A 27,512-nucleotide genomic window follows, 5' to 3' on the forward strand; every position below is an offset into this window, starting at 1 on the left:
TATAAGATTGCACAAGATACTATTTTCTGAAAAAGATTTGAAAACTGAAGGCTTGAATTGAAACATTCATTCTTCGCATGTTTTGCTCGGGACTAGTAAAATGCTAGTTGGGGAGTGTGTTGAGTGTGAAATATTACATATTTTTCCTATTTATGCCTTGATTTTATAAACATTATAGTGCTTAATCAATCTAATTATGCATGTTTTCATGTGCGAGGTGATTTGTAAGCCTATGATGAATATGCGCTTAAAAGGATGAATTTAGAGCTCAAAAGGAGACAATGAAGAATTGGATATTTGGAAGTCATTATTGAATAATGCACATGCCAAAGATCCAAGGGAACCAAGTGAGGAAGAGAATTGAAGGTTTGAAGTGAAGAAAATGAATCGTGAAAATTGGCCAAAAATTGATATTCTGAAACTTCGAGTCTAAAAGAGAAATTCTTGAAATAATTTTCAAAATAGACTTCGATGCCATCAAAGTCACTTCGATGGCATCGACAATTTATGAATTTTAGGCTCAACTCGCTGGATAGTTCTAGATGATTTTTAATGAAATTAAAGGTCTTCGATGACATCAAAGTTTGACATTGAAGATGCGCAGAGTGCGTAAATTTGATATGATTTGCAAACTTTTCCAAGGCTGTGCAAAAGTTTGAGTTACGAAACTATTTAAAGGAGTCCTTATGCTATTCCAAATCATATTCTAGGGATTGAAAAGTGATAAACAGCCTGGGTGAAGTGCCAACAACATTCTTTCACTTCAATTTCTTTATGGTTCCAGTAAATCTTTTAGTTTTTCTTTTGTTTTTAAGTTAACTATGACTAGTTAATCTCTTAGCTAGGGCTAAGAGGTTAACTGTAGTTTATATTAATAATTCCTTTTCTTTAATTCAAGTATATGATGAATTCCTATTGATTTATGGTTTAAATAAAATGAATATTTTCAGTTTTCTACGGTTTATTGTGACTGAAATTATACTACATATCGTGAAAGCTTTTAATATCTTCTTATTTGTTTTGGAAGTATGTGATCTATAATATTCATGATTCACCATCGTCTATAGGTATAGTGGATGGTTGAATTCCCTACAATTATCACATAGATGTTTCATGAGAGAACTATGTTAATGGAAAATTCCAATTTTTAGGGTTTTTACTGCTCTATCATCCAACTAGATAGGATAGGACTCTAATTCCAGTTGTAGCTCTTTAAATCAAGTAAGGTAGCATCTTAATAGGCACATGTAGATCCTTGGTGCTCTAGTTACACATATAAGCTCCCATGGATTCGACCTCGGTCTCAACGAGTTATTACTACATCACGACCCTGCACTTGGGGTTGTGAATAAGTTTTTATCGCGACCCTGCACTCAGGGTTGTGAACAGTATACCTTCTGAGTATTTTGTGCTGTCGAGGTGGTTAACTCCGCTTTAACCAATGCTGAACATACTAATGGTTTCTTAGCCACAACTTTAGTGATTGCAATTTTGTAATTAGGATTTTTATATTACGTCCCCAACGACGATTTCGTTCACCTAGCCCCTTCCTATATGAGTCCCTCATAATGGAAAAACTTTTTAGTTAAGTCAAATAGATCAACAAACTCCGTACCTATAAACTTTTTACAGAGCTTATATTCCAATCCATCTTGTGCGAGCTAAACAAATTCAGCTTTGGTCATAACTACTTTACTGTGGTTCTTTATTTGCTTGAATCGGATAATATAGCTTTCTCATGATTCCCTAAGCAACTGTCAAAATCGTGCAAGATCGGCCATGGTAATCTCCCTGTTTCTGGAGAAGAATTGAGCGTGGAATTTCTCCAACTCTTGCCAAGTATGTACTGAGTTTGATAGTAGATTTGAGTCGTTGTAGTCAATGAGTGACTGAATAACTGTAACTTATAACAATCATTGTTAGCTAGTTTATCGCTCTGTATCGTGAACCGACCTACGTGCTCAAATGTCGACTGACCAGGCTCGCCCAAGAATAGGGCAAAATCTATTCGATAAGTTCTCGGCAATGGATGTTGCCGATCTACCCACTCGAGCTATGCTTTGTGATACACAGGGATAGTGTTGCGGCCAAGCACTTAGCCAACAACCTCTTGTACAATTTATACTATCTGATCGCGGTAGACCCGCTGAGGCTCCAAGACAGGTGGGTGATCTGGACTAAATCGGTTAAGATTATCAGAAAATCTAAGGCCCTGTTGCAGATTGAATCTGGTTGGCGGTCCATGATTCCTATTTTCAGGTATAAAATTCCTAACCTCTTGCTCAGGTTGCCTAATCTCCATAGGAGGTGGCACTACTACCAAAAATCAAGGCAACACCAATGGCTAAAAACCATTGGGAATGACCTTCCTCGACGGCTGGGCGTTGCTCGCTGATGGATTTAAATCGTCGGCATCTTTAATGGCTAAAACCGTCGGCATTTCCAACGGCTGAGGGTGAGGCCAAAATTGTCGGCGTTTCCCAGTCTCTGACTAGCATTCGTCGACGGCTAAAAACCGTCGTCGTTTCTCATTAATTTAAAAAAAATAATGAAAATAATTGCTTAATCAACGCACACATCCAAGAGAAGCAACTTTTCAGACGGATCATAGCTACAGTTAATTATTTGGTTATTTATCAGATTAGTTATTCTATCAAACATCTTTATAGGCTTCGAATCACCTGCAGATAAGTTTGTGCTATAAATTTTACAACCAGCAATTCAACAACATAATGGAAGTTCCTAACTGAAATATAAATTGATCTATAAAAAAAGAAAAGCAAGAAACTGAATGAAGTTCAAGAGACAACCCTTGTACAAAAAGAAAAATGTAATATTACCTTTTATTGACCAATGATACACTGATGTTTGTGTGACCAGCCCCAAAGTAGTGAGCTACTAAGAGTCAAAGGACCAGCAGGGTACAAGAAAAAAACTAGAGTTGGACAAACAGAATTAGTATATGATGTGATCAAGAAATAAAGAACAAGTTCAGAGAAGAATAATAGAAAGATAAGAAAAGAAAAGTGTTTATTTATATTTCCATTTATTTTCATTTGTCTAAAGGCAATGGACATGTTGGCAACTTTTAATGGCTTATGGAGAAACTCTAAAGCACATCATTTTCAGAATACCTAGAAAATAGACAATTTTTAAGTGAACAACAACAAAGATTGTTAAAATGTTTTGAAATAATTCTTCAAAAAATATTCATAGAACACATTTTGATATTACTTTAGATTTAAACCCCAAGTTCATGTGTAAACAAAAGAAAGCCTAATTAATCCAAAAGTAAATTAAGATAAATCTTGTTCGAAAAACATGTGTAATGGTGTTTCAGAGGAGAATTGTTCATGCCATCTTGACATTTCAAGATTAGCATAAGCTGTGATGATCTGATAAGAAAATTACATTAAATAAATGATTCTGAGAAAAAGGGTAGGAGAACTATAGTGACTTGGAATGTATAGTGTAGTAGGCAGTGCAATGAGTAGAAAAAAGATGCTAACAAAATACAAAAGAAAATTAATCGAATATGATAGGGTGCCAAAAACATAAACATGAAAAAATCCAATATAAATCTACTGAGTAGTGTGTACAAATGATAAGACAAGCTTCAATTTAAATTAAAAATCTCATTTAAAGACAAAACCATACGGAGTAGCAACAATCAGAAGCATGAGAACTTTGAATAAGGATGCCAACAATCCACTATGCGTTTCATGACGAATCAAGTATAGTAAGCCTGCATGGTAAGAAGACAGAAAACTATAACACAAGCACACAGAAGCAAGATGGTATATGAATAAATGAATGGCCAACTCCAACTGCAAGCACACCCAATAGTTTAGTTTGTAAAGAACGAGTAGCTCTACAACATATTTGTTCAAGCCCATAGATCAATGAAAAGCACTTTGTGCTTCAACAATGATGCCATGGGTTTGAGACGAGCTTTACTTACAAAATCTAAAACATAGTACTTCTCCTCTACTTGTATGAAGCTCCATTAGAATTTCACCGAGGGAGCTTAAAAGAGTAGTAAATGGTCCACATTTTGTGGATTCTTTGTATTCTTCTACGTGGAGAAAAACAGATGAAGGACCATCCAACATGGTAGCAAAAGTTGAGGCAGCCACAATCCGTGTCTGCAGATGTGATGAGGTAGGAACAGTTAGTCACAAGACACAGCTGCTAGACTCTGGAAGATCATTAGCTAGTAAGAAAACAACATACAAGGAAGAAGTAAATTACGCAACATGCTTTAAAGCAAGTCTAACTAAAGAAAATATGATTTATGCATAAGGCACAAATAAAATAAAAAATAAAAAACCAAAATCAAAATCAAAACCATTATGATGGGATCAAAAAGCAAGCTTGTTATTAGAGTAACCTGATACTTCCCGTGAAAAGAAAAGGTATATTATAAAAAAATGAAATTGATTTAAGAAATAAATGTGATTTAAGAAAGATTTTCCTTTGAACTGATGACAATAAAGGAAATGAGAACAAAAAATTCATACAAAAGAAAAGATAGGATCAGGAATGTCACGCCTTAAACCCGGAAATCTGACTCACATGAATCTCGATCACCAAATCCGGTGCCGACAGCCTCCATAGTACCCCATTCTCGGCTTCTAGCACTCATATGCCAGGTTTCGATCCTGAGATGCTACAAGGAGGATTTTTCAACATACATTTATCTCGTAAGAAGCATAACCACAAGTTTACCCAAATCACAAAGGCAGCATCATCATCACATATCCACTAATATAAACATTTGAATACAATGCTGAAAGAGAAATACATATGTAAAAAATCAAAGCTCTAGAAGACCGCTGCACACTCCAAGCTCAACGCTGCTGCAACCTAACGCCACCTGCACACATCTATCATGCATAAGCTTATAGAAAGTTGAAAGGGTGGTGTAAGTGTGTGCGATGCACATGCCAAGTAACCAATACAATGTCATAATCATACAATATCGAAAATACAGGCAAGATCATGAATCTACGATATCAGAGTAAGCAATGCGGATCGGCTATACAAATACAGAATCATAGAGAACTAAATGCCTGACGATGCAATGCAATATGTAAATCCTACTATGTCCATCTAGGCCATATAAGTGCAGAAACATAGCAACCCAAAATGCCATATGCCTACGGATGTAATGCAATATGCGATGCGAATGTACTGACCAAGCTGGAGTGTGAAGTCAGGATAATAGTATGTAGTATCGCAGGCTATGGGGTCCACCACAAGGGACTTCTATCCAAACCAGTCCTATACCTAAATTTGGATAGTCAAACTCAATGTGGTAAACTCCTGATCTCAGGTTAGTCGCATGCCTAATCGAAATCCTGGCCATGCGAAGGTACATATAACTAATAGTTGCGCACCACTCGCCCGAGTGGATAGTGAATGAATGAATAAATGAGTATGCAATTCCTGCTCAATAAGTCCACATATCTATACGGTTCCTCTCTAGGATCATCATCGGGGTCTAGTACACTCCACAATGGCTACCGCCTCCCTAGCCGCACAACCAGCGAGTGGAAAAGACCTTACTATTCACCTAGCCAGCAGTCTGCCAATACCTATCCGGCTCGTTGATAGCAGACCCATTTGGAGCTGGTCATACGCAGCCTAGCTTACAGCCCCCACACTTTGGCGGATAAGGTCACACCCCCTCCCAACCGACCACGACACAGTGGGAGATGCAGCCTGCTAGTATTCGGCACTCGGGCGCTGATGTATCCACTCGGTTTAGACGTTGGGGCATCTCCTGGCCTCGAAGGTTTAGGGACTTTCACCCACGGACGTCCAAACTGCCCAGATGCTCGAACTAAACATTTTTGGTGTCTCATCTAGCCATTCACGATATGCTTGTGGAGGCCACGGCCCTAATGTCGCTAGGGCGTACAATGATCATGTCACACATATGCGAGAGCATGAGTCACACCCTCCAGTCATGCAGCAATCTTGTGCGTATCACGCGCTCATGTAGGTAACTCCTATCAGTGAGTCCCATAAGTAGTCTACCCAATGACATATGCTATGATCAGTCACTACTCATATCAAGCATACATATGATGCATATGGGCATGAGTCATGGAGTAATACTAACCATGTTATATGGTGATGAAATATCCTTACAACGAGGATGGGCTTAGACGACCTACACACAATAAGTATGGGCCTATCACTGGGCCTTAGGGAGATTTACAATGTGGACATTTAACCAACATTAATATTACAATGTGGACATCAAACCATCATTGCTCCCAAGTCTTGGCCTGCTATAAATATCATTACATAAACCATGGTGGAATCACACAATGCAATGGACCTTATATACATATCTCATTAGGCCTCAACCCATGGGCCTTAAATACATCAAATGACCACATACATGGGCTTCATATATATCATGTGGGCCACATCAATGGGCTTCATACATCACATCAAGGTGATCCTCAACAACGCGCCTCATATATCACATTGGGCCTAATCAAATGGGCCGAATCAAATGAGCCATGTCGAATGGGACAAGTCGAATAAGCCAAATATAATTCATCTATTTTCAAAGATCAATATAGAGTATTGTATAAAAATGAACCATATCAAAAGATCAACTGGACCCATACCATATTTAACCGTGTTGATAATGATTTCCACAGTTAAATTCTAGTGGGCCCCATCATAGGGTTTATTTCCCATCCAGCCTATTCATAAGGTCACAAAGAACTGGATTTAGAGGAAAAACAAATATCATATTGGTCCAAACTTGGTAGCCCAAGGGTTTTAATGGTGTACATTCAAACCCACTCTTTTCTATAATATGGTCCACCTGATCCTAGATTTGTCTAATTTTTAGTCTCAAGCCTTAAGACGAGCTTACCAAAGGGTTGGACAGTTTGGATGCAACACATGCATCAGTGTGGGTCCTATAGATGGATGGCGTGGATGAAGCAAGTGGGGTCCACAGAGCTTGGTGACGCCACTACAGCAGCTATGTAGCTAGAGTGAGGTACACCAGCCGTCCCACTAGCATACGTGGGGACGGTGTGGGTTCAACACAACTTCAGTGGCTCCCACGTGGGGCCCACCATAATGTTTCCTTTCCATCCAATTTGTTAATAAGGCCACACAGACCTGAAAAAGAGGAAAACAAATTTCATAACGATCCAAAATGTCTGTGAAACCCCAAGGGTTTCAATGGCAGACATTCAATCCTCACTGTTTCCATGTAGTGTGGTCCACATGACTCCCACATACGGTTGATTTTTGGGCGCCCCACTACCTAAAGGGGGCCCACCAAAAGCACGATGTTGATGTTCTCACACATCACGGTGGGGCCCACAACTAGGACCCATGTCCCTGCTCGTGTCCAGGGTGTAGTAGGATGTTGTTGCAACGTCCTCTAGATGTCCAACAGTAGCGCATGCTGCTAGTAATTATTTTTTTTGAAAAAAGATTTTTTGAGGTTTTTCCCAGGTGGGGCCCGCATTAAGAGAATCCATCCCATCCATCCCATCCATTGGACTTTATGGCTCAAGACAGACCAAATGAGCCCAATATTCGATGTGTTTTGGTGTGTAGAAACATAAGAGTGCATTTTAACGGTAGAATCACTATTTTCTATGAAATTGCCCGCCAGATAATCGGATTGGCCTCATATTTTGGGTCAACGTCTAAAATGAGCTGGGGAATGGAATGGATGGCGTGGAGTAGACCCATACATCAAGGTGGGGCTTACATGAATGGCCCACCCAAAAAGCTTAAATGTGTATATATATATATATATATATATATATATATATATATATATATATATATATATATATTGTGTTGCTGTGAGTACAACCCATTGTCTGTTCTCACTTCACTAAGCACGTCCAGTGTCCAGAGACGTTGGACAGACATTGTGAATATATTCATCAAGGTGGGTCCCACATGGACGTGGCCCACTTGATTTCGATCAATCCTTTATTTGTGTTTCCCATCACCATAAGGTAGGGCCCACATGGCTTGGACGGAGTAGATCCAACACATCCATCAAGTGGGTCCCATGAATGCGGACAACGTGGATAAATTGCATACATCATGGGGGCATTAACAAGGGAGAGAGAGAGAGAGAGAGAGAGAGAGAGAGAGAGAGAGATCGAGTGATGAAGGGACCCCGACACTATGGGCCCTCCCTTCCGTACATCACAACATATATCAAGTGGGTCCCAACACATGTGGGCCCACCAAATCAAACTCAGTGGTGGAGATTCCTTCTCCACCAAAAATGGAAGGTCTAGATGACCCCTTTCAAACTAGAAAGTAAACATCATGATGGGGTCCATGGAGAATTGCCCCATCATGGAATGATCATGAGAATCAAGGTGGGCCATCGGTCACATCTGTGGTCCAAAGTGAGATCCATACCATCAATCGGTAGGCCTCACTTGGCCCATCATAAAAAATGAAATCTAGGCCTATAGAAACACCCACCGTTCGATCTTCTTGGTCTAATGGAACGCCGATCTCCTTGTGTCTCACTTTAATGGAAGATGATGAGAAATGAAGGGCTAGGATGATGGATCTTGGGATGGAAAGTGGGCCACACACACACACACTTTTCTCTCCTTAGAAATGCTTGGATGTCCACCACTTTGTTGCTTGGAATTTGTGAAGGGAAAGAGAGAGACAGAGAGGGTGGTTGTAAGAGAGGTGATGGGTGTGAGGTGATAGTTGTAATTGACATGTATTGGTGTGTAAGAGAGAGAGGGAGAGAGTTAACTTTTGGGTTGCTCTTATACTTGATATGAGGTGATTGATTGATTGATTGATTGATGGGACATATTGTAGAAATTCTCTTGATATTTGCAAACGTGCAGTGTTTTGCTCGAACTGAACGCGGGCCAACATCTCCTGGCCAGGGTATCAAATCGGTATGCAAGACGCGGCGTTGGGACCGCGGAGACGGTGTGGTGGTAAGGGTACAAGTCTCGGGTCGAGCTAACTTTGGAATACGGGACACGACTCAGGGTTGTGCGCAAATGCAGTCTGCGCGTCGTGGGTGGCCGAAATTCGACTAAGAGGATCGTGAAAGCCTATGGAACGGTACGAGGTAGGATACGGGTCTCACAGCTCTCCCCTCCTAATTAAAATTTTATCCTTGAAATTTAAACCAGAACACGACTAATACAAAGCTCACCAAGAGAGGGAAATCCTATCAGAACATAACATCCTAACATAATCAAATACCTAAGAGATGGGGACAATGCCACGAATCTCAGCATCCTGCTCCCAAGACACCTCATCAACACTACGATGACCTTACTGAACATCGGATCCTGGATCAGAAATGATCGAAACAGGGATACAATGCAACCTCAATCTCAATGGTAGGGAGCTATATCAAAAAATCTCTAAGTTATTCAAACTTGGGGATCTAATCATTCTAAGTTCTCAAAAATCATATAGTGAAGGGTAGCTATCAGCAGATATGTGATGTTATCTTTAGGTATTCCCAAGTTATGCTTTGCTACCATCTTCTGTCACGCCCTAAACCTGAAAATTGGACTCACATGAATCCCGATCACCAAATCCGGTGCCGACAACCTCTATAGTACCCCATTCTCGGCTCCTATCGCTCATACGCCAGGTTCCGATCCTGAGATGTTATATGGAGGATTTTTCAACGTACATATATCTTGTAAGAAGCATAACCGCTAGTTTACCCAAATCACAAAGGTAACATTATCATCACATATCCATTAATATAAACATTTGAATTAAATGCTGAAAGGGAAATACATATGTAAAAAATCAAAGCTCTAGAAGACCGCTGCACACTCCAAGCTCAACGCTGCTGCAACTTAATGCCACCTGCACGATTCTATCATGCATAAGCTTATAGAAAGCTTAGAGGGTGGTGTAAGTGTGTATGATACACGTGCCAAGTATCCAATACAATGCTATAATCATACAATATCAGAAATACAGGTAAGATCATGAATCATACGATATCAAAGTATGCAATGCGGATCAGTTATACAAATGAGGAATCATAGATAACTAAATATCAGATGCCTGATGATGCAATGTAATCTGTAAATCCTGCTAACTCCGTCTATGCCATATAAGTGCAGAAACATAACAACCAAAAAAGCCATATACTGCGGATGTAATGCAATATGCGATGCGAATGTAATGACCAAGCTGGAGTGTGAAGTCAGGATGATAGTACGTAGTATCGCAGGCTACGGGGTCTATCACAAGGGACTTCTATCCAAACCAATCCCATACATAAATTTCGATAGTCAAACTCAATGTGGTAAACTCCTGATCTCAGGTTAGTCGCACCCCTAACCGAAATCTTGCTCATGTGAAAGTACATGTAACAAATAGTTGTGCACCACCAGCCGGAGTGGATAATGAATGAATGAATAAATGAGTATGCAATTCCTACTCAATAAGTCCACATATCAGTAAGGTTCCTCTCTAGGATCATCACTGGGGTTTATTACACTCTACAATGGTTGCCGCCTCCCTAGCCGCACTACCAGCGAGTGGAAAAGACCTCACTATCTGCCTATCCAGCAGTCTACCAATACCTCCCTGGCTTGTTGATAACGGACCCATTTTTGAGCTGGTCATACTCAGCCTAGCTTACAGCCCCCTCACTGGGGCGGATAAGGCCACACCCCATCCCAACTGACCATAATACAGTGAGAGACGTGGCATATTGGTATTCGACACTCGGGTGCTCATGTATCCACTCGGTCTAGACGTTGGGTCATCTCATGGCCTCGGAGGTTTAGGGACTTTTACCCACAGACATCCAAAGTGCCCATAGGCTCGAACTAAACATTTTTGGTGTCCCATCTAGCCATCCACGATATGCCTGTGGAGGCCATGTCCGTGATGTCGCTGGGGCGTACAATAATCATGTCACACATATGCGAGATGCATGAGTCACACCCTCCATTCATGCAGTAATCTTGCGCGTACCACTCGCTCATGTGGGTAACTCTTATCAGTGAGTCCCATAAATAGTCTGCCCAATAGCATATGCTATGATCAGTCATTACTCATATCAAGCATACATATGATGCGTATGGGCATGAGTTATAGAGTTATACTAAGCATGTTATAAGGTGATGAACTATCTTTACAACGAGGATGGGCCTAGACGGCCTACACACAACAAGTATGGGCCTATCAATGGGCCCTAGGGAGAGTTACAATGTGGACATTTAACTAACATTATTCTTACAATGTGGATGTCAAACCATCATTGCTCCCAAGGCATGGCCTGCCATAAATATCATTACATAAACCATGGTGGAATCACACAATGCAATGGACCTAATATACATATCCCATTGGGCCTGAACCCATGGGCCTTAAATACATCAAATGACCGCATACATGGGCTTCATATATGTCATGTGGGCCGCATCAATGGGCTTCATACATCACATCAAGGTGATCCTTAACAACGGGTCTCATATATCTCAATGGGCCTAATCAAATGAGCCGAATTAATGGGCTGAATCAAATGGGCCAAGTCCAATGGGCCGAGTTGAATGGGCCAAACACAATTCATCTATTTTTAGAGATCAATATCGAGTATTATATAAAAATGAACCATATCAAAAGATCAACTGGACCATACCATATTTAACCGTGTTGATTATGATTTCCACGGTTAAATTCTAGTGGGCCCCATCATAGGGTTTATTTCCCATCCAGCCTATTCATAAGGTCACAAAGACCTAGATTTAGAGGAAAAACAAATATCAACAAATATCATATTGGTCCAAACTTGGTAGCCCAAAGGTTTTAATGGTGGACATTCAAACCCATTGTTTTCTATAATGAGGTCCACCTGATCCTAGATCTGTCTAATTTTTAGTCTCAAGCCTTAAGAAGAGCTTGCCAAAGGGTGTTGGACAGTTTGGATACAACACATGCAACAGTGTGGGTCCTATAGATGGACGGCGTGGATGAAGCAAGTGGGGTCCATAGAGCTTGGTGATGCCAATACAGCAGCTATGTAGCTGGAGTGAGGTACACCAGCCATCCCAGTAGCATATGTGGGGACGGTGTGGGTTCAACACAACTTTAGTGGCTCCCATGTGGGGCCCACCATAACGTTTTCTTTCCATCCGATCTGTTAATAAGGTCACACAAACCTGAAAAAGAGGAAAAATAAATTTCATAACGATCCAAAACGTCTATGAAACCGCAAGGGTTTCAATGGTAGACGTTCAATCCTCACTATTTCCTTCTTGTGTGGTCCACTAGACTCCAACATACGGCTGATTTTTAGGTGCCCCACTGCATAAAAGGGGGCCCACCAAAAGCATGGTGTTAATTTCTCACACATCATGGTGGGGCCTACAACTGGGACCCACGTCCCTGCTCGTGTCGACAGTGTAGCAGGATGCTACTGCAACGTCCTCTAGACGTCCAGCAGTAGCGCCTGCTGCTAGCTATTTTTTTGAAAAAAAAAAGAATTTTTTAGGTTTTTCCTAGGTGGGGCCCTCATCAGGAGAATCCATCCCACCCATTGGACTCTATGGCTCAAGACAGACTAAATGAGCCCAATAATTGATGTGTTTTGGTGTCTAAAAACATCAAAGTGGATTTTAACGGTAGAATCATTGTTTTCCATGAAATGGCCTGCCAGATAATCGGATTGGCCTCATATTTCGGCTCAACGTCTAAAATGAGCTGGGGAATGGAATGGACGGCGTGGATTAGACCCATACATCAAGGTGGGGCCTACATGAGTGGCCCACCTAAAAGGCTTAAATGTGTGTGTGTGTATAAATATATATGTACATATATATATATATATATATATATATATATATATTGTGTTGCTGTGAGTACAACCCACTGTCTGTTCTCACTTCACGAGACGATGGACGGACGTTGTGAATATATTCATCAAGGTGGGTCCCACATGGACGTGGCCCACTTGATTTGGATCAATCCAATATTTGTGTTTTCCCATCACCATAAGGAAGGGCCCACATGGCTTGGACAATGTAGATCCAACATGTCCATCAAGTGGGTCCCACGAAGGCAGACAACATGGATAAATTGCATACATCATGGGGGCATTAACAAGGGAAAAAGAGAGAGAGAGAAAGAGAGAGATCAAGTGATGGAGGGACCCCGACACCATGGGCCCTCCCTTCCGTACATCACAACATACATCAAGTGGGTCCCAACACATGTGGGCCCACCAAATCAAAAACAATGGTGGAGATTCCTTCTCCACCAAAAATGGAAGGTCTAGATGACCCCTTTCAAACTAGAAAGTAAACATCATGATGGGGTCCATGGAGAATTGCCCCATCATGGAATGATCATGAGAATCAAGGTGGGCCATCGGCCACATCTATCGTCCAAAGTGAGATCCATACCATCAATCGTTAGGCCTCACTTGACCCATCATAAAAAATGAAATCTAGGCCTATAGAAACACCCATCATTCTATCTTCTTGGTCCAATGGAACACCGATCTCTTTGTGTCTCACTTTGATGGAAGATAATGAGAAATAAAGGGCTGGGATGATGGATCTTGGGATGGGAAGTGGACCACACACACACACACTTTTCTCTCCTTAGAAATGCTTGGACGTCCACCACTTTGTTGCTTGGAATTTGTGAAGGGAAAGAGAGAGAGAGAGGGAGAGAGAGAGAGAGGGTGGTTGTAAGAGAGGTGATGGGTGTGAGTGATGGATGTGAGGTGATAGTTGTACTTGACATGTATGGGTGTGTAAGAGAGAACGAGGGAGAGAGTTGACTTTGAGGTTGCTCTTCTACTTGAGATGAGGTGATTGACTAATTGATTGAATGATTGATGGGACATGTTATAGAGATTCTCTTGGGATTTGGGAACGCGCGGTGTTTTCCTCGAACTGAACCCGAGCCCACATCTCCTGGTCAGGGTATCGGATCGGTATGCAAGACGCGACGTTGGGACCGCGGCGACGGTGCGGTGGTAAGGGTACAAGTCTCGGGTCAGCTGACTCTGGAATACGGGACACGACTCAGGGTTATGTGGAAATGCAGTCTACGCATTGTGGGTGGCCGAAATTCGATTGGGAGGATCGCGGAAGCCCACGGAACGGTACGGGCTAGGATAAGGGTCTCACAACTCTCCCCTCCTAATAAAAATTTTGTCCTCAAAATTTAAACCAGAACATAACCAATACAGAGCACACCAAGGGAGGAAAATCCTATCTGAACACAACATCCTAACATAATCAAACACCTAAGAGATGGGGACAACACCCACAAATCTCAACCTCCTGCTCCTAAGACGCCTCATCAACACTACGATGACCTTACTAAGCATTGGATCCTGGATTAGAAACGATCGAAATGGGGATACAATGCAACCTCATTCTCAACGGTAGGGAGCTATATCAAAAAATCTCTAAATTATTCGAACTCAGGGATCTAATCATTCTAAGTTCTCAAAAATCATATAATGAAGGGTAGCTATCAGCAGATATGTGATGCTATCTTCAGGTAATCCCAAGTTATGCTTTGATACCATCTTCTGTCACGCCACAAACCCGAAAATCGGACTCACTTGAATCCTGATCACCAAATCCAGTGCCGATAACCTCCATAGTACCCCATTCTCGGCTCCTAGCGCTCATATGCCAAGTTCCGATCCTGAGTTGCTATAAGGAGGATTTTCCAATGTACATTTATCTCGTAAGAAGCATAACCACAAGCTTACCCAAATCACAAAGGCAACATCATCATAACATATTCCCTAATATAAACATTTGAATAAAATGCTGAAAGGAAGATACATATGTTAAAAATCAAAGCTCCAGAAGACCACTACATGCTCCAAGCTCAATACTGCTATAACCTAATGCCACCTGCATGCATCTATCATGCATAAGCTTATACAAAGCTTAGAGGGTGGTGTAAGTGTGTGCGATGCACATGCCAAGTATCCAATACAATGCCATAATCATATAATATCGGAAATACAAGCAAGATCATGAATCATACGATATCAGAGTATGCAATGTGGATCGACTATACAAATGGGGAATCATAGAGAACTAAATATCAGATGCCTGATGATACAATACAATATGTAAATCCTGCTAAGTTCATCTAGGCCATATAAGTGCAGAAACATAGCAACCCAAAATGCCATATGCCTACGGATGTAATGCAATATGCGATGTGAATGTAATGACCAAGCTGGAGTGTGAAGTCGGGATGATAATACGTAATGTCGCAGGCTACGGGGTCCACCACAAGGGACTTCTATCCAAACCTATCCCATACCTAAATTTGAATAGTCAGACTCAATGTGGTAAACTCCTGATCTTAGGTTAGTCGGGCGCCTAATTGAAATCCTGGCCATGCGAAGGTTCATGTAACAAATAGTTGCGCACCACCAGTCCGAGAGGATAGTGAATGAATGAATAAATGAGTATGTAATTCCTGCTTAATAAGTCCACATATCGCTACGGTTCCTCTCTAGGATTATTACCGGGGTCTATTACACTCCATTATGGCTGCCGCCTCCCTAGCCGCATAGCCAGCTAGTGGAAAAGACCTCACTATCCGCCTAACCAGCAGTCTGCCAATACCTACCCAGCTCATCGATAGTGGACCCATTTACGAGCTGGTCATACTCAACCTAGCTAATAGCCCCCTCACTTAGGCAGATAAGGCCATACCCCCTCCCAACCGACCATGACACAGTAAGAGACATGGCCTACTGGTATTCGGTGCTCGGGCGCTGATGTATCCACTCGATCTACATGTTGGGGCGTCTCCTGGCCTCGAAGGTTTAGGGACTTTCACCCACGGACATCCAAAGTGCCCATATACTCGAACTAAACATTTTTGGTGTCCCATCTAGCCATCCACGATATACCTATGGGGGCCACGACCCTGATGTTGCTAGGGCATACAATGATCATGCCACACATATGCGAGATGCATGAGTCACACCCTCCAGCCATACAACAATCTTGCGCGTACTGCACGCTCATGTGGGTAACTCCTATCAGTGAGTCCCATAAATAGTCTACCCAATGGCATATGCTATGATCAGTCACTACTCATATCAAGCATACATATGATGCGTATGGGCATGAGTCAAGGAGTTATACTAACCATGTTATATGGTGATGAATTATCCTTACAACGAGGATGGGTCTAGACGGCCTACACTCAACAAGTATGGGCCTATCAATGGGCCCTAGGGAGAGTTACAATGTGGACATTTAACCAACATTATTCATACAATGTGGAAGTCAAACCATCATTTCTCTCAAGGCATGGCCTGCCAAAAATATCATTACATAAACCATGGTGGAATCATACAATGCAATGGACCTTATATACATTTCCCAATGGGCCTTAACCCATGGGCCTTAAATACATCAAATGGCCGCATACATGGGCTTTATATATGTCAAGTGGGCTGTATCAATGGGCTTCATACATCACATCAAGGTGATCCTCAACAATGGGCCTTATATATCACATCGGGCCGAATTGATGGGCCGAATCAAATGGGCCAAGTTGAATGGGTTGAGTCAAATGGGCCAAACACAATTCATCTATTTTTAAAGATCAATATAGAGTATTGTATAAAAATGAACCATATCAAATGATCAACTGGTCCATACCATATTTAACCGTGTTGATAATGATTTCCATGATTAAATTCCAGTGGGCCCCATCATAGGGTTTGTTTCCCATCCAGCCTATTCATAAGGTCACAAAGACCTGGATTTAGAGGAAAAACAAATATCATATTGGTCCAAACTTGGTAGCTCAAGGGTTTTAATAATAGACCTTCAAACCCACTATTTTCTATAAAGTGGTCCACCTGATCCTAGATCTGTCTAATTTTTAGTCTTAAGCCTTAAAACGAGCTTGCCAAAGGGTTAGTCAGTTTGGATGCAACACATGTATCAGTGTGGGTCCTATAGATGGATGGCGTGGATGAAGCAAGTGGGGTCCATAGAACTTGGTGACGCCACTACAATAGCTATGTAGCTGTAGTGAGGTACACCAGCCGTCCCACTAACATACGTGGGGATGGTGTGGGTTCAACACAACTTCAGTGGCTCCCACTGGGGCCCACCGTAACGTTTCCTTTCCATCCAATCTATTAATAAGGTCACACAGACCTGAAAAAGAGGAAAAATAAATTTCATAACGATCCAAAATGTCTGTGAAACCCTAAGGGTTTCTATGGCAGACGTTCAATCCTCACTGTTTGCTTGTAGTGTGGTCCACCTGACTCCCACATACGGCGGATTTTTAGGCGCCCCACTGCGTAAAAGGGGGGCCACCAAAAGCACGGTGTTGATGTTCTTACACATCAGGGTGGGACCTACAACTGGTACTCACGTCTTTGCTCATGTCCACGGTGCAGCACGACGCTGCTGCAACGTCCTCTGGACGTCCAACATCAACGCCTGCTGCTAGCTATTATTATCTTTTTTAAAAGAATTTTTGAGGTTTCTCCTAGGTGGGGCTCGCATCAGGAGAATCCATCCCACCCATTGGACTCTATGGCTCAAGACAGACCAAATGAGCCCAATATTCAATGTGTTTTGTTGTGTAGAAATATCAGAGTGGATTTTAACGGTATAATCACTGTTTTCTATGAAATGGCCTGCCAGATAATCGAATTGGCCTCATATTTCAGCTCAACGTTTAAAATGATCTGGGGAATGGAATGGACGGCGTGGATTAGACCCATACATCAAGGTGGGGCCTACATCAACAGCCCACCCAAAAAGCTTAAATGTGTGTGTGTGTGTCTATATATATATATTTGTGTTGTTGTGAGTACAACCCACTATCTATTCTCACTTCACTAAGCACGTCCAGCATCCAAAGACGCTGGACGAACATTGTGAATATATTCATCAAGGTGGATCCCACATGGACGTGGCCCACTTGATTTGGATCAATTCGATATTTGTGTTTTCCCATCATCATTAGGTAGGGCCCACATGGCTTGGACGGTGTAGATCCAACACGTTCATAAAGTGAGTCCCATAAAGGCGGACAACGTGGATAAATTGCATACATCATGGGGGCATTAACAAGGGAAAGAGAGAGAGAGGGGGGACGGGAGAGAGATCGAGTGATGGAGGGACCCCAACACTATGGCCCCTCCCTTCCGTACATCACGACATACATCAAGTGGGTCCCAACACATGTGGGCCTACCAAATTAAAATCAATGGTGGAGATTCCTTCTCCACAAAAAATGGAAGGTCTAGATGAACCCTTTCAAACTAGAAAGTAAACATCATGATGGGGTCCATGGAGAATGGCCCCATCATGGAATGAGCATGAGAATCAAGGTGGGCCATCGGCCACATCTATGGTCCAAAGTGAGATCCATACCATCAATCGATAGGCCGCACTTGGCCCATCATAAAAAAATGAAATTTAGGCCTATAGAAACACCCAGCGTTCAATCTTCTTGGTCCGATGAAACGTCGATCTCCTTGTGTCTCACTTTGATGGAAGATGATGAGAAATGAAGGGCTAGGATGATGGATCTGGGGATGAAAAGTGGGCCACACACACACACTTTTCTCTCCTTGGAAATGCTTGGACGTCCACCACTTTGTTGCTTGGAATTTGTGAAGGGAAAGAGAGAGAGAGGGTGGTTGTAAGAGAGGTGATGGGTGTGAGTGATGGATGTGAGGTGGTAGTTGTACTTGACATGTATGGGTGTGTAAGAGAGAGAGGGAGAGTTGACTTTGGGGTTGCACTTGTACTTGAATTGATTGATTGATTGATGGGACATGTTGTAGAGATTCTCTTGGGATTTGCAAATGCACGATGTTTTCCTCGAACTGAATGCTGACCCACATCTCCTGGCCAGGGTATCGGATTGGTATGCAAGACGCGACATTGGAACCGCAGCAACGGTGCAGTCGTAAGGGTACAAGTCTCGAGTTGATCCAACTCTAGAATACAGGACATGACTTAGGGTTGCGTGCAAATGTAGTCTACGCATCGCGAGTCATCAGAATTCGACTGAGAGGATCGAGGAAGCCTACGGAACGGTACGAGCTAGGATACGGGTCTCACAAGGATGGCTCACCTTGGTTGTAGCACATCACTGGTTGGCAAAAGTATCTTCCAACGAGCACTAATTGATTTAGGATCAACTTGACAAAGATCCTTCAAGTTGAAATGCAGATGGAAAAATGCAGTAATGTCAAAATATTTCAAGACCAATTACCCTAGATAATAATAGCTTTCCACACGTAGCATTACCTTTATGCAAAGAGACAATTTCCTTCTCTTTATAACTAGAATTTGGTAACGGTAAAAACCCTTTATTAGTTAGGCCATACATGAAGAATATTTGCAATAATGATACAAAACTTGCTACCTGTAGAAATACATATTTGAAAAACCAGATGAGAAAACAACGGTAGAAACCATGCATTAACTGAAAATAAAGCTCTAGAGACTAATCTGGATAGTAGAAGTTAGGAGATTACATGCGCCGATATGGAACCTTTTGGGTTGGAGAGAATCAAATGGAGACAATGTAGAAGAGAGGTATAAAACTGCCGAAGAATAGGTTGAATGTTTATTTACTGTTGATACTAATTTCAGGAACTTTGCAAGCAACCAAGCGATTAACGAAGTACATGGACATGACATTATCTTCTATAAGCAAGCCCTTCGATGCCACGACATCCATCACTTTCCTCAAAACCTAGTTCACCATACATAAATTTAATATATATTTTTGAGAATTCACACAAGATTCAAAAGAACATGCAATTATGCACACCTCAAGTGTAGATCGCCACATATCCCTTGATATTAAGAAGGAAGTTTCATGTGCAAACACTCAAAAAATTTCGTTGAAGAATTTTGTAAGGCTCAATGTATTTGTGGATGTTATGGTGTATAGAGTGGCATCTTTACATGATGGCTCAGGTATACCCATGAGATGAACCTGACCATCTAATTGGACCCCATTAAAAGAGGACCATTTGTTGCAACTGTCCAATTTCATTGGATGGCTAGGTTCATCTTTTATGGGATGGCCTACTAAATGATGGGTCCCACCAGTTGAACAGCCTAGGTTAACCCAATGAAGGCCCTACTATTACCATTGCTTGGTCGAACAAAAGAATGCACGTTCTTTCGACATGCATCATGAAATATCTCAAAAGTAAAGAACTCAGAATGCAGTAAATGTTCATACACAAACAAAATGCAAAACAAAATGAAATCTAACCTTTCGACTTTCAATCCAGACACCGGATCCAACTAGTTCAATGAGATGCTTGTTTGTGTTCTTTTGTAGAATTCAAATCCAAGTTCTCTTGCTCCAATACACATACTTAACTATCACACAGGTTATTCATCATTTTATAAAAATGGAGAACATGTCATGATTTAACCTTGTCACATGAAAACTATATATCCTTATTTTCTCGTCACTGATTTAAAAGAGAACTCTAATTGATTTTTTATCCCACCATGACTAAAACCTAAATGATACGCTCTTGGGAAAGTAACGACAAACTTGTTGACATTTTGCACCAATCTCTGATTGATGATAACCAAGTAATTAAAAAAGCAAGCCACACTCGTGATATTACTATAAATGCTAAGCTCACAAAGAAATATCAGCACTGATGAAAAGAAAATGGAATATAATAAGAGGATAAAAAGTAAGAGGTCACCTGCAGTAAGGAACTCCAGCTCCAATAAGTACTTTTGTAGACATAACTATAGTCTTCTTCCCAAGAGTTGCAACAGTAGCTGCCACAAATTCAATAGGATTAACAAAGTGCTTAATATAGTAGAATTACATAGAAAAAGAAAAGTAAATTACTCACAAAACATCCACTGAAGCCAATTACTTTTTAGTAACTTCTCTGTCTTTTATAATCAAACAGAACATTTCAAGCCATTGATTCAAGAAAGTAAACAGTGCATTTGGGTGAATGCTCAAACTGAATCACTAGTTAAGTCAAGTGGAAATAACGAAATTGTAATTCCTTAACATGTATATTGAAGGAGTGAGCTCCAATGTCTTTTATAATCAAACAGAAGCATTTCAAGACATTGATTCAAGAAAGTGAACAGTGCATTTGGGTGAATACTCAAACTAAATCACTAGTCAAGTCAAGTGGAAATAGCGAAATTGTAATTCCTTAGCATGTATATTGAAGGAGTGAGCTCCAATGTCACTACTGCCACATTATCTAAAGAAGAATTTCCTTAGCATGCATATTGGGGGATTGAACTCCATTAGCTAAAAAAGGGATTCTAATAACTTTAAAAAATAAAAATTGTTATCTATTGAAAATTTCTATCCATTTGAACTTTTTTTTTCTCTTTTTTTTTTTTTTTAGGACTTCAAAAACCCTAATCATATCCTCATGATTAAAGTGAACAAATGCAAGCTAAGACATGAGTATCATGACCCAATAAGCAAACAATAAAAATAACCAACAACTTGAAGGAAAATAATAATAAGGAACACAAGAAACTACCAAAAAGTTAGCCTTCCTCCTTACAACTAGTCAAACCAAAAAGCATATAAGGATGAACTAAAAATATGAACTTTTTATCCATTTAACTGACTTGCACCCTTAACTACAAGTAAAAAAAAAAAAAAAAAAAAAAGCTTAAACAAAAAACTGACCAAAAAGGGACTTGAAAGAAACAAGTGATGCTCCAATTAACAATCTTAACAATTAATAGAGGATCTTAAAAATGGGAAAACTAAGCACATCCACCAAAATACAGCCAAATCACATTGGTAGTTTGACATAAACACTACTCTTTAAAAATTTTGAATACAAGAAAAAACTCCTTATTAATCATAAGAGAAAACTTGCCATAGAATTATGAAAGATATATTCAAATGCATAACATAAAAGATTGACTTCCTAGTCCCGACCGTAAGCAAGATCTTAGAACAGACCATATCCTTACAAAACTAAATATTCAAAAACAAGACATTGCTAACCGAGTAGGATGTGGAGGATCCTATAATTAAAAGTGGCAGGCCATTGTTTTAAATTGTCAATTTTATATAAAAAAGGCCATTTTAGCATAGAGCTGTTGCTACACCCAGATCCATAGCTCAACTGGCAGACTGAGTGGAGATACCTCGTTTCAACACTTGAGGTCTTGGTATCGATCCCTAGCGGGGGTGGCTAACATGGAGTGTGTGTAATGACATACGTGTGTACTAACAAGTTTATATCAAATAGGCCATTTTAGCATAGAGTTGTTGCTTACCATTAGTGGTGGCAGGCTGAAATAGAATATCATCCATAGACTCTGAGCTAGAAAAGGCCAATGCTTCCTAAAAGCATAAAAAAATAATTTTTTAAAAATAAATAACAATTTTATTGGTGTAAATATTATAGTCAACTGCTTGATTCATCAGTAGATGGAAGGAGATTACAAGCAAGGTTGACAACAGATGATGTGTCATCTGTTTTTGTAATTGTCTAGTTGCAGCATCATGTTGCCTTGTTCTTTTATTTCAGTCTGGCTACAATTTGTTTCTAGCAAGATGTTTGATGTCTTGAAGTCGTGATAGATGATTGGCCTTTCTGCTCCATGAAGAAAGGCAAGTCCTTTCGCTACACTGAAGGCAATCTTCATTCTAGTAGACCATGGAAGTTAGCAAATGCCCCTGTGAACAAAGCAAACAAGAGATGAACCAAGTGTTTTAATCGAATATGGCATTTGGCTCTACCAAGACCTTAAACTTTGATACAAAACCACATAAAAGAAACAGTACATGGCTAACAACAATTTTTTTTTTTAAGGTCCTATTTAGATGGATCACTAAAAAAAACAAAAAGAAAAACAAAAAGAGCAAAAATTTGGATTTCCTAAGTGGCTGATTGGTGGACATCTAATTGACAATAGATTTTATTCCGACCTATTTATAGTGGATCCCAAAATTTTAACACAAAATACAAGGATTCACTTTTCATTCCTTTTCATTAGAGTAGATTTTTATAATTTGTGAGATAGGAATTGTTATTTAACCAATCAAGTGTAAGAATCTGCCTTTGGAAGGGAAACAATAACTAAAAATGGCTAGGCCAAGAGCACCTTCTTGAGTAAAGGCTTTTGCAGCTGGTTAACCAAATTGAGGATCTCAAATTGCATTAGTAATAGGTCTTACATGTGAAGGGTTCATTTACTTCGAGTTAATGCATTAAACATGTACCATCTCTTGTTACCATCTCTTGTTACCTGCAGATCAAGGTCATTATTGAGTAAGACATTGGCGGCCTTTATGTTGCTATGTGTAATACACTATGTCAAAATCACAAATTTGCGACGGACTTTGTTCGTCGTAAAAATCGCTTGGCTTAACGATGGATTTAATCCGCCGCTAATGGAAAAAGTCCGTCACCAATCCCATCTTTTATGACGGAACAAAATCCGTCGCTAAATTATGATTTACGACGGATTTACAACGGATTAAGGTCCGTCGTAAAATGGCGACGGACTAAATCCGTCGTAAAATTTGATTTTAAGACTCAGTTGCAAATTCATGGCTAAAATAGCAATTCGCGACGGTTTTTAGCTACTTTTGTGATGGATCATGGTCCATTGTAAAAGGAATTTTGCCTTAAACATTTATTTTTTTTCATTTTTTAAAAGAATATGATGGAAAATTATGTTTTTTTTGTAGTCTAATAATTATTTTTTAATAGAATTTCAGTGGTTTAATTGTACATGTTTGTATATAAGATTATTTTTTAACAATTTATATATTTATATATATATATATATATATATATATATATATATATATATATATATATATATATATCAAATGAGTGGAAATTATTTTTTTTAAATATAAAACAATATTTAAACGATTTGTAAAATCACATGAAAAAGAATATTGAGAAGTTAAAAAAATTTAACAATGTTTGAGAAAAAAATGAGATTTTGAAAAAATAAATACCATGATTTAATAAAAATCTATTTTGTGGGAAAGAAAATATTGAATAAAGTTGATAAATTTGAAAAAAAAAAGAATTTGATTTTAAGAAAAAAAATATCCTGAAAAAGAAAATTAAAAAGATTTTAAAAAATGTGAAAATTTTCAATGTTGAAAAATGAAAATATTTTGAAAAAGAAAATGAGAGTTTGCATTTTGAAAAATAAAATAAAATTGAGAAGTTTGATAAAAATTGACAAGTTCGAGAAAAATGCTTTAAAAAAATGGAGAAGTTAGAAAGAATTGAAAATTTTAAAATAAAATGATATTAAAAAATCGATACTTTATCCAAAAACAAACATTTTGAAACAAAAAATAAAGAAGTTGAAAAAATTTGTGATTTTGAAAATAATTGAAAATGTTCAAATTTTGAAATTAAAAGAAAAAGTTATTTATAAAAACACTGAGATTTTGAATTTATATATATATATATATCATTTTAAAAAAGAAAATTGAAAAGTTGAAAACAAAATGATGCTTTTGATGAAAAAAAATTAAAAATTGTGAAAATTTTAGAGATTTTGAAAATAAAAATTCAGAATTTGTATTCTTTTTTTTTTTTTGAAATATTTGATAATAAAAATGATATTTTCTTAAAAGTTTTGACAGAAAAAATAAGAGTAAAAAAAATATACATTTTGAAAAAAATGTGATTTTTAAATGGAAATTGAGATTTATCTGTGTGTGTGTGTGTGTGTGTGTGTGTGTGTGTGTGTGTGTGTGTGTGTATTACTAAATTATTAGGCACATCTACTAATTGAACCTTTAACTGTTTTTGGACAATCTAATCGGTCCAGATTGAAGTGTAAATAACTTCAGATGTTTAAATCAAATTTCACTCAAATTGTTAATCAATCTTGTATGCCCAATATCTTTCTTATATATTGCCTGATTGGGGCGAGTAACTAGTCAAATAAAGGGTATTGATCAGTAAAATAGAGTGAATGGACCAGACATCTAAAATGGGCCAAATATTCTAGTCAAAATTGTGACCCAACTTACTGACCTCGTGAAAAGCTAAGAGTTGATGTTAGTAAGTTTTGTGGGCCCCATCATGATGTGTGTCGAACAACAACACGGTGCATTTGATGTATCCCCTTTAGGTTATGAGATATCTTAAAAATCATCTGTATAAGAAACTCAGGTGGGCCATACCATCTAAACTATGTGAAGACATCCTAAAAAATATAAAAGCACTTGGTGGGGCCCAGATGAGCTTTGTATGCAGCAGAAACTTGGTCTGACCCCTCATCCAAGTGGGACACACATAATGATTGGGTTTGATTTGTGAATCACATTTAGGTGGGCCTAATATATGATTATGAATGTTTTAAGGAAACCCCTCTCCACTATATTATGTGGTGTGGCCCACCCAAGTCATGGATTGACTTTATTTTTAAGCTCTTGGCCCACCCAAGTCATAGATTGACTGATTGACTTTCTCCATACCGCTCAATGATTTTCTCGGATCATTTTAAGATATTAACCAAAAAATGGGGCAAGTCAAAGGCTTAAGTGGTCTACAAAGTGGGGATTGAACGTCCACCATTAAAAATTTCTTGGGAGTTGGAGAAGTTTTAGATGAAGCTGATACCTGTGTTTTCACTTCATCCACGTCTACATGACCTTTTGAATAGGTTGGATGGTAAAAAAAACATTACGCTAGCCCTTAGAAGGGTTTCAACGATGGGTGTCATTATCACTGCAGCTTCCTTTAGTGTGGTCCACTGGAGCCCTTTACCTGCCTCATTGTTTTGCTCATTCCTTAAAATGAACTGAGAAAAATGATGAACAGCATGGATAAAACACTTACATCATGGTGGACGCCACAGAGCCCTACCTAGACTAATCTGTACAGGGGGGGTATCATTTGGAAGGAAGCGGATTTCGTAATGAGTAACTAGTATGTACTGAGTAAACTCAATGGGTCCCACAGTCATTCATGCATTTTATCCACTCTGTCCATACATTTTAGGAGATAAGTTGAGGTCTTTGTCCCAAAAATGAAGCATATCCAAAGCTCAAATGGACCACACCACCCGAATTAGTGTGAATTGAACATCTACCATTGAAATTTTCATGGGGGCCACAGAAGTTTTAGATCAATCTGATATTTGTGTTTTCACTTCATCCATGTCTATGTGATATTATGAACAAGTTAGATGACAAATAAACATCACTATGGGCCATAGAAAGGTTTCAACGGTGGAAATCATTATTCCTGTCATGCCCCAGCCTCGGTAACCAGAATCACAAGAAACCCGATGGCCGGTTCTGGCTGTAACAGCCACCATAGTACCCCATTCTCGGCTCCTGATGCAGGTTCCGATCCTTGGATCCTACAAGGAGGATTTTCATAATAGTATAATCATTTCCAATACGAGCATACCCAAGATCACAACAAGTACATTTGAGAATAACAAAGGCACACATCGTAAAATCCACTATGAATTTAAACTTTTACAATCATCCATAAGGTCCAAAAGGACATATATGAGAATAAAAGGAAAAGAGAGAGAAATTAGCAACACTGGAGTCGTCACTGCTCAACTCTACTCCACGCTCTGCTACTACAGGGCCTGCCTAGAATCTCCTGCATGCATCAATCGTGTATAAGCTTATAGAAGCTTAGAGGGTGGTGAAAGTGTGTGTTAATGGTGTACAGAAGAATAGTAGGAGGTATAAGGAGAGAAGCATGATCAATGAACATATCACTAGCCTTACCAAGGCTTACCATGAACGCGATGCAATGAGTAATGGGTGCCATACCAAGGCAATGCATGAAGGGGGGCTTGTACAACCAATGCTAATGCGATGCAAGTAATGTCAGTGCTCATATCCAAACCATAAGTCAATTACATTTTCAATCATAAGGAAATCACCAGGGTCCATTACACTGTTGAATAACTGCCGCTCTGCAGACCCCGCACATTCAAACGAGCATAAGAGACCTCACTACCCGCCTGTGGACAGCCAATCACTAACAAGGCCTAAAGGTAGCGGACCCATTTACGAGCTGGTCAGACTCAGCCTAGCAATGCCTCCTCGCACAGGCAGGTAAGGCCACACCCCTATCCAACCGACTAAATGACAGTGGGAGTCGCGGCCTAATGGATAAGGCCCTCGTGCGCTCATAGTTCCCACTTGGTCACAGCATTGGAGCAAATCCTTGGTACCATGGAAGTTTTGAGAATTTCACCCAAGGGCATCCTATGCACCCGGTATGCTCAACTAATATTTCCAGTGTCCACACATACAACCATCCACGAATACCCCTGTGGAGGTAAGGCCCTAATGAAGAAAGGGCAGATATCCACAAGCTATGCAATGCCTGATGCATGAATCACACAATCAACCATGCATCAATCCCAAGCATCCATCTCTTGGGGAGATACCAACATGTCCAACACAATTGCACAACCATGGCCAATCATACCTCAATCAAGCATGCATATGAT

The 27,512-nt window shown here is 39.8% G+C and overlaps 1 long non-coding RNA gene across 1 annotated transcript; it reads right to left on the bottom strand.

Moving 5' to 3' along the window:
* Positions 1-19,669: 19,669 nt before the first annotated feature.
* Positions 19,670-23,276, bottom strand: LOC131252052 (uncharacterized). The gene is made up of 3 exons (XR_009174126.1): positions 23,151-23,276; positions 20,750-20,828; positions 19,670-19,767 (listed from the first exon to the last, which is right to left on the bottom strand). It is a non-coding gene; the product is annotated as an uncharacterized LOC131252052 (long non-coding RNA).
* Between the last annotated feature and the right edge of the window lie 4,236 nt (positions 23,277-27,512).

This window comes from Magnolia sinica, chromosome 7 (assembly GCF_029962835.1).
Source record: "Magnolia sinica isolate HGM2019 chromosome 7, MsV1, whole genome shotgun sequence".
Classification (NCBI taxonomy): domain Eukaryota; kingdom Viridiplantae; phylum Streptophyta; class Magnoliopsida; order Magnoliales; family Magnoliaceae; genus Magnolia; species Magnolia sinica.